The sequence below is a fragment of the Octopus bimaculoides genome, chromosome 10 (assembly GCF_046866305.1).
Source record: "Octopus bimaculoides isolate indiv1 chromosome 10, ASM4686630v1, whole genome shotgun sequence".
NCBI lineage: Eukaryota > Metazoa > Mollusca > Cephalopoda > Octopoda > Octopodidae > Octopus > Octopus bimaculoides.
Window position 1 is genome coordinate 63,315,697 of NC_142937.1, and position 9,127 is coordinate 63,324,823.

A 9,127-nucleotide genomic window follows, 5' to 3' on the forward strand; every position below is an offset into this window, starting at 1 on the left:
TCTACTATAGACTCAGGCCGACCAAAACCTTGTGATTGAATTTGATAGATGAAAACTGACAGAAGCCTGTCGTGTGTGTGTGTGTGTGTGCTTGCATGCACGCATGTGTCTTTGTTTGTCTGCCACCACTGCTTGACAACTGGTATTGGTTTTGTATACTTCCCCATAACATAACAGTCCAGCAAAAGACACTGACAGAATAAGTAGCAGGCTTAAAAAATAATCGATTCATTTGACTAAAAAAAATTAATCAAGGCAGTGCCCCACCCAGCATGGCCGCAGTCTAATGACTGGAACATGCAAAAGATAAAAGAAAATAAGAGAAACCAAAGGTTTAAGTTCCTGAATACTAAACTAAAAGAATTAATACTGAATGCGACTTGATATAGGTGCTGTGCATACCAAACACTATTTGTTTGTTGATGCAAGGCAGCTGAAAGAATAAGAAACTATAATCATAGTAAAACAAACAACAAGATAACTACTTCAGCTGAAACTGATAGAAAACCTTTCTTATGGTCTACATTCTTTTGTTCGTTTATATGTTTGTCATTTGACTGTGGCCATGCTGGAGCACTGCCTTTAGTAGAGCAAATCAATCCCAGAACTTATTCTTTGTAAGCCTAGTATTTATTCTATTGCTTTACGGGGACGTAAACACACCAGCATCGGTTGTCAAGTGATGTTGGGGGGACAAACAGACACACAAACACACACACATATACGACGGGCTTTTTTCAGTTTCAGTCTACCAAATCCACTCACAAAGTTTTGGTCGGCCTGAGGAAGACACTTCCCCAAGATGCCATGCAGTGGGACTGAATCCGGAACCATATGGTTCGTAAGCAAACTTCTTACCACACAGCCATTCCTATGCCTACATCATTATAGAAACTGAGAAGTAATAATCCTTTTTACTGTAGGCACAATTCCTGATGTTTGTGAGGAGGGAGTAAGTTGATTACAATGCCCCCCACCCCCACCCAATGCTCAACTAGTATTTATTTCTTTGACCCCGAGAGGATGAAAGACAAAGTCGATCTTGGAGGAATTTGAATTCAGAACATAAAAATGGACCAAGTGCTGCTAAACATTTTGCCCAATATGCCAACGATTCTGTCAGGTTTCAAATTTTGGCACAAGGCCAGCAATTTCAAGGGAGTGGGTAAGTCGATTACATCAACCTCAGTATTCAACTGCTACATATTTCGTTGACCCTGAAAGAATGAAAGGCAAAGTTGATCTTGGCAGAATCTGAACTCAGAACATAAAGTTGGACAAAATGGTGCTAAACAATTTGCCTGACATGCTAATGATTCTGACAGCTCATTGCGTTGAAAATAATGGTTTCAAATTTTTGACACAAAGCCAGCAATTTTTTTTGGGGGGTGGTAAGTTGATTACATTGACCCCACTGTTTAATTGGTACACATTTTATCAAACCCAAAAGGATGAAAGGCAAAGTCGACCTCAGCAGAATTTGAATTTGGAATTATAAAGACAGACAAAATGATGCTAAACATTTTGCCTGGCATGGTAATGATTCTGCTAGCTCACTGCATTGAGAAGAAATAATACACGTTTTAAACAGACATAATAGCTGATCAGTCGTGGCAAACTCTTGGTCAGATTTACTCTAACAGTTACTTCATTTTATACTTGAGTAAAATATCTCAAACAACCGTGTTCGTTTCTATGTCGAAGCAGCAAAAATAATTCCAACTTCATGCCAGAGCAGTAAATAGAGAACTAAAATAACCAGCCTGAAGGTCCCTTCCACAAGAAAACATATCCAGCTGCATGAAAGTAATAAGTCATTACATGATAAATAGTGTACCAGCTCTATAAACGTTGATTAAATAATAATTTAAATTAATCTTCTGTGACAATTAAAAACAACATATTAATAAACTGCTGAGTAAATCAACAAAACTGAAGTATTTCAAATAAAAATGAAACAATAAAGTAAAAAAAAAAAAAAGGTTAGATTAATTGAAAACATGACATATATTTGAACAACATTCAGGTGAACCCCTATATCTTTATATGAGACTATGGAATGAACTGACAGTTGAGTTTACATGGCATTTCAATAGATATGCTTTGTAAGCATCTTCAGGTGCCATATTCCATCTAGTGAGGATTGGTAAGAATAATAGGCTGAAAGCTAAATTATTGATCCAATCTTCAGGTGCGTTTACTAGTCTAGTTACCTTGTGCTGAGAATGTGTACAGCATCAAGAATCAATACTAAGCACTTGATTAATTGTAATTCTGCTCTTATATATATATATATGTATATATATATTTTTTTTTTTTTGCTTTTTTCCCCATTCTTCCATTTATTTATTGGCCCCGCGTTGATATCAGTAATAGGTTTCAACCCTTCACATGTTCAAGCCTCATTAAATACAGATTTTCTAAAACTAAATATAAAAATTAGTGTTTTTATAAAAACATTCTTTATATTTCAAGAATTTCTAATTGGTATATGATTGTAAAATAGTAATGTAGTGATAATTATTTGCTTCGTTTTTCTTTCCAAAACAGAATAGATGATAGAAATCGATGGATAAAACAAGATGCTTTCTTTTTGTCTTTTTTCTTCACTAACATAGGGGCGATTATGTCTTCTCAATAAAAATGAAAAACAATATTCCAGCAAATTTTGATTTTTTTTATAAACTAGGTTAAGTTGGAAAATAACCTAACTACATATTAGTTTGGTCTTCCTGTTGCTTAATATAATTTTTTATTTGTGTTACTAATACTTCGGCTTAAAATTAAATGTCTAGAAAAAAGGTGGCAAGCTGTCAGAAACATTAGCATGCTGGGCAAAATGCTCAGCAGCATATGGTCTGTCTACATTCTGAGTTCAAATACCGCCAAGGTCAATTTTACCTTTTTTTTATCCTTTTTGGAGGTCAATGTAATCAACAAGTCCCCCTTTCACCAAAATTGCAGAATTTATGCCTATAGTAGCAAGGGTTATATGTCTAAAAGATGGTGGTGGTGGATTAGTAAAATCATTAGGGTGGTGTATGAAATAAGCCACAGAATTTTTATGTTTTGAGTTCAAATCCTACCATGGTCAACTCTATCTTTCATCCTTTTAAAGATGATAAAATAGAGTAGTAGGAGAGAGGGATGGTCAATGGTATTAACCAAACCATTTTCCCAAATTTCAGGCCTTGCGCCAGTGCTTAAAAAACAAGTATAGGAATAAAAAGAAAAATGTTATTAACTTTTAATTAATCTTTTATTCATTTAACTGTTTCAGTTATTAGATTGTGGCCATGCTGGAGCACTGCCTTGAAGGGTTTTAGTCAAACAAATCGACCCCAAGACTTATTTCTTAAAGCCTAGTACTTATTGTATCAGGCTCTTTTTGCAGAACCACTAAGTTATGTGGATGTAAACACACTGACACCAATTGCCAAGTGGTGATGGAGAGACAAACACAGAAACAAAGACACACACACAGATATATATATGATGGGCTTCTTTCAATTTCCATCTATCAAATCCATTCACAAAGCTTTGGTCGGCTCAAGGCTATAGCCCAAGGTACCACACAATGGAACTGAACCTGGAACCATGTGATTGGGAAGCAAGCTTCTTACCACATTTTTTTTTTTTTCAAGCATTGTATTTCCTTAATACTGATTTCAAATGTTGACCCAAGATCAGCAATTTCAGAGCAGAGGGTAAATTAATGATTACATCAATCCCTGTATTCAACTGGTACTTATTTTATCCACTCCGAAAGGATGAAAGGCAAAGTTGACCCCGGCGACATCTAAACTCAGAACATAAAATATCAGAAGAAATGCCACTAAGCATCTTTTTACGGAACGGTATAACAATTCTGCTAGCTCACTGCCTTGTATATTTCCTTGATATTGTTACTGAAATATTTAGTTGTGAAGAAACTACCAAACACTAAGCAAGCTTGGGTAACTACTCATTGTACTATGTTTAACAATCTCCTTCCTATCTTGTAAAGCTTCTCACACAGTTTGTCATGCGTTGAGCGGAAACTGAAGCAAACGCCCGTTAATACTAAAGCATATAGTTTAAGCTACAATCCACCATCAGCATTAAATATTTACTGTATACTGGTTGAAAAACAGACCCAGGATAGAGGAATCTTAGTATAACACTATGTATAAGATGTTACGTTTCATATATAAAGACAAAAATGATTAAGTAGATACAGTACTGTCACTGAACAAGTGAACAGGAAGTTCATGTTCTGAATAAGCAATACACAGAATCTCTAGATAGGATGCAGATACAGGCATGACTGTTGGGTCAAGAAGTCTGCTTCCCAACTACATAGCTTTGGGTTCAATTCCACTGTGAGGCAAACTGGGTCAATGTTTTCTACTACAACTCTCAAACCGACCAAAGTTTTGTGAGTGGATCAAGTAGGCAGAAACAGGAAGAAGCTATATACATGTGTGTGTGTGTGTGTGTGTGTGTGTGTGTGTGTGTGTGTGTGTGTGTGTGTGTGCATGTGTGTGTGTCTGTGTGTGTTCTTGTCTTGACAGTGCAGTAGTTGTGAATGAATCTCAGCACCACACAAGCAGTGACATTCATTTTTAATCTTCAATGAAAAGATGCCAGGCCATGGGGGTGGGAGGAGAAATATTACCTTACTTGGAAACAGACAGGGGTCAGTGAAAGGAAGGGCATCTGTTCATAGAAAATTTGCATCAATGTAGCCCATGCAAACATGGTAAAGTGGCTGATGATGCTTCAAAAAAACGATCATCATCATAATCTTCTTTAACATTTCCTTTCACTAGGCAACTGTGTACTTGAGCGTCTGGCAAGATTAATCCCAATGGAATTCTCAGAGGATAGATTACACAGAACACTGTAGCAAAACTGTTGAGTGAAAAGCATGGCAGTTGTTGTTTCTCTGTGTTAGTTGTTGTTGGTGTGGAGGCGCAATGGCCCAGTGGTTAGGGCAGCGGACTCGCGGTCATAGGATCGCGGTTTCGATTCCCAGACCAGGCGTTGTGAGTGTTTATTGAGTGAAAACACCTAAAGCTCCATGAGGCTCCGGCAGGGGATGGTGGCGAACCCTGCTGTACTCTTTCACCACTACTTTCTCTTACTTCCTGTTTCTGTTGTGCCTGTTATTCAAAGGGTCAGCCTTGTCACACTGTGTCACACTGAATATCCCCGAGAACTACGTTAAGGGTACATGTGTCTGTGGATTACTCAGCCACTTGCACGTTAATTTCACGAGCAGGCTGTTCCGTTGATCGGATCAACCGGAACCCTCAATGTCGTAAGCGACGGAGTGCCAACAAAATTGTTGTTAGTTACAAACCCAAACAACTTCATCAACATCTTTATTTAACGTCCATTTTTCCATGTTTGCTCATGGCTCAGATGGAATTTGTTGAGGCAAATTTTCTATAGCTGGATGCTCTTCTTTTTACTAAACCTTACTTGTTTCCAAGTAAGGTAATATTTTCTCATACTTTCTCATATTTTCCAATGAAAGATTAGAAACAAATTGCTTGCATGATAATGATGCTCCTCTACATCCACCATGTGAAATCTAAACAAGAGTACACGCAAATACACCCCCCCCCACACACACACACAGCCATACATACAATGGGCTTCTTTCAGATTCTGTCAAGCCAATCTACTCACAAGGCTTTGGTCAACCCAGTGCTATAATAGAAGACACTTGCCTAGGGTAGTGGGATTGAACAGAACCCAAGACCACATGGTTGAGAGGCAAACTTCTTAACCACACTGCCACGCCTGTACCCAGCCATCATATAAAAACTAAGCTACCTCTTTTCCCCATAAAAAAAAAAGTATTTGTGCAATGACAGTTTGAAGCTCATCAATACCTTAGGATTCAATTTTCATTTATCACACATAAAGATTAAAATATATATATATATATATATATATATATATATATATATATATATATATATATATACATATACATATTTCAGAGATTAAAAAGACTGAATTTAGATTCATAAAAAAAAGTCTTGTTTAAAAAAAATTACTGTCCTGCATAAATATGCACAGAAACCTCAACATCCACAAAAATGAACATTATATAATCTAAATGTTATCTCATGGAATTCTAGAAGCAAACTTTGAAATACTAGAAACAAAATAATTTACTGTAATCAAAAATATGAAAGAAAGATTTTATTTAGATAGTGAAACAAACATAAGAGTTTACATCGGCAACAGAAAGTGTCCATTTGAGAGCTTTAGGTATAATCAAGGTCTTGTTTATCATAACCCTCACTGAACCATTAGAAATAGCAGCATTGCAGACTGATAAGGCTTTTTTTAGGTGAATATCTGCAAACTGAGCAAACTGCATGGTTTGTGCCAGTGGTAAAATGCATCATTTTCTAAAATTAATCTGAAGACAACAGCGTCTTAGCAGACATCTTAAAATGGTTTTTTATCTGTTTTTCTATGAATTATATTGAACAAGTTGAAGGAAAAACAAAACAATACAGTTTTTAGATTCTCTATTTTGATGTTGAATAGAAGCAGTGAGTTGGGGAAACAATACCTAGCTTAATTAATTAGTTCGTCTTAATATTCATGAAAAATCTAAAAATAGCTACTTGCATAATTGTCCAAACTAAACCGCCCTGTTCATTTATTCATTTTTCTCGCAGAAAGAGACAGTGTGTGCTTTTAGTAGAGTGATTATGGATGTGGCAGTGGTTATGTGGAGAAAAATAATTGCTCACACTATTAAAAAGCTTCTAAGAGCCGATTGCTATTTCTAGGGAATTGGGTAAGCAGCACTAGACTAAATGCTAGTTGTCTTCGATGTAGTCAAACATAGTGGGTTTGTTTGTCAGGCTGTGTGGGTGTAGAGGGTATAGGTAAATGACTTCTTAAAACTTTCTTACACTAATTCATTGTTGTTGTTGTATAGCCCCAGGCCACCTTTGCCTGAGTAGGTTTATATCAAGCATGCAGTCAGCTAAACAAAGAGACAGTGTATTTAGTAGGTGTTGCTTTAAGTTTGTTGTTGCACATCTACAAAGCCTGTATGGAGTCACTCAACCTACAAGAAATTGACTGTAAATTTTTCTCAAACACTACACTACCAAATTATAATTGGATAAATATACAGGATATACTAATACTAATATATTAACACTGCTTAGTCACAGCTAAAATGCCACTTGAACAATAAATTACAAACACACAAAAATATTTCTCAGCATCTGCTAACACCTTCAGAGAATGACAGAATCCTGCACAAAAAAAAAAAAAGCTCTAAAACCCTTTAAGAAAGCTAAGTGTGTGGTAAAGTCTACGAAATATTTACACAAACACAACAAATACCCCAGGGAAATACAAAACTGTACAGGTAAGAGAACATTGGTATCAACAACTTCTATTAAACAACATTTATTATCTCCCTTCCCAAAATAACAGGTCTGCACAGAATACATTTAAAAATAAATGCTTCATAGACACACCAGCAAAAAAAAAAAAAAAAAAAAAACTTTGTGAACATGACACAAATATCTAAATATTATGTAGCACACTAATTACTTCTAGAAATAGGAAAGGATGAAAGACAAAACATGTTCTAACAGGGTCCATATTATTAAAGATGTACAGCTAAATTAATAATGAGAACTGAAGAAATAACATCGTTATTTGATTTCCCCTTGCATGTAAATCATTCATTTAACTACAAATTTACATAAAATTATAGACATGTCTATTTAGGCTAGTAGTTCTCAACTGAGGTTCATATGGCCCTTGGGGGTCCATATAAGATTTTGTTGTTAAAATTTATCAGCAATAAATTGTTAATACTTCTACAATACACAAAATATTTTAATGATTTTTTTTTATGCAATTCCTAATAATATTTAATTATAAAAATCTAATAAGATTTTATAGATATCGAATGGCTATGAGGGTCCACCAGAGTAAAATAGAACCAAAGGGGTCCATAAGTTAAAAAAAAAAAATGGTTGAGTATCACTGATTTAGACTAAAATATTTGTGAAGTGAAAGGAAACTTTGTCTTGATAAATTATATATTTTCTATACATCAATGGATCTCACAGGTCCTTTTTTAGTCAAAGTTCAACATTTAGAATATTGATATAGAATGAATAACTGCAGAGAAATTCGAAGCTTAGGGACCTGTATAACAAGCTCTGTGCTTAAAAGTTATTCAAAGAGCCATCACTGCAAATGGACAAAAGAAAAGATTCAACTTAGTCTTCCTTCAAATATTTATCTAAATCTTGGACTACCAGAGTAGGTAAGAATATATATATATATACATATATACATATATATATAATTTTGTTAAAGATAAATTCAGTTATTGATAGTACGTGAATAAATCCCAGTGCAAGAAAGCTACTTCCTTTATTGATCTTAAAATAGCAAAAGGACATGTGTTACCTGTAATATTCTAATTCAGGGAAATGAGAAAGAATAACCAACTGATCACACACTAAACCTGATTGTTTTATATTTTGTATATTTATTATCTGGAGATAATTTCAAATGATATATTTACATAAAACCACTCATAAACTCAGGGACAGAATTTGCTTAGGTGGTGCAAACTCAGGTTCAAAATGTTTTATAAACAAGGTTGATTTTTTTTTCAATCTTAATATCAAAACAAATGCAGATATAATAATGGCTTCTAATTTTGGCACAAGGCCAGCAATTTTGGAGAAGGGGATAAGTTGGTTACATCAACCCCAGTGCTCAACTGATACTTATTTTGTTGGCTCCAAAAGGACGAAAGGCAAAACCAACTTTGGCAGAATTTGAACTCACAATGTAAAAATGGACAAAATACAGCTAAGCATTTTGCCTCGTGTGCTAACGATTCTGCCAGCATGCCACCTTAAAAATAGTTACCATTATCATATTTCTACATCAATCAAATTATATAAATCCAATAATGGAAAAGTAATGTTTCAAATCAGTCCAAACATATTTCTCTGCTTGTTTGGCAACAAAATTTTAGAGGAGGATATTCAAAGCATTTTCACAGCTCCTTCCCCACAAAAATAAAACACTAGTGGATGTGCTTACACCCTCTGCATCCCCTTTTCCCAAG

General features: G+C 35.1%; 1 protein-coding gene across 10 annotated transcripts in view; it reads right to left on the reverse strand.

Moving 5' to 3' along the window:
• LOC106884059 (uncharacterized) overlaps window positions 1-9,127 on the reverse strand; it is a 282,957-nt gene that overhangs the window by 208,245 nt on the left and 65,585 nt on the right. The window lies entirely within an intron of this gene.